Genomic DNA, 518 nt, shown 5'->3' on the forward strand with positions numbered 1-518 from the left:
TATTGTATTATGTTTACGTGTACCGTCAAATCAGATCTGACTGGTACAGGAGGAGATTGCCCCTCCTTCTCCAGCAGAGCATCTGGTGGATTTGAACCGCATACCTCTGGGATTGCAGTGCAGCGTCTTGCCACTAGGCCACCAGAGCTCCCCTGAGTCTTTCAAGATATTAATTAGCACATTCGGCTTCCCACCTCTAAGTGAATAGCAGAGGATGTTAACTGTTTACACCAGCAGGGCTCAATGAATATATTCTTCTAACTGGAAACATCGTAAGCTTGTAGCCACCTGGCAAAAGACCAATATCATATCTAAACTGTTACAATCACCCTGTCCACTGCTTGGTCTTCAAATGTCCAAACCAAGCAGAAGAATGCTACCCAGCTCATAAAGCCTTTTCACTATGTGTTTCCAGATGAATATGAATACATTTTCGGCAACTAAACATCTATATCGGCCATTGCTTGGTCTTCAAATGTCCAAACCAAGCAGAAGAATGCTACCAGCTCATGAAGCCT

The sequence above is a fragment of the Elephantulus edwardii genome, unplaced genomic scaffold (genome assembly GCF_000299155.1).
Source record: "Elephantulus edwardii isolate Elephantulus edwardi_28Jun2011 unplaced genomic scaffold, EleEdw1.0 scaffold00286, whole genome shotgun sequence".
In the NCBI taxonomy this organism is placed as follows: domain Eukaryota; kingdom Metazoa; phylum Chordata; class Mammalia; order Macroscelidea; family Macroscelididae; genus Elephantulus; species Elephantulus edwardii.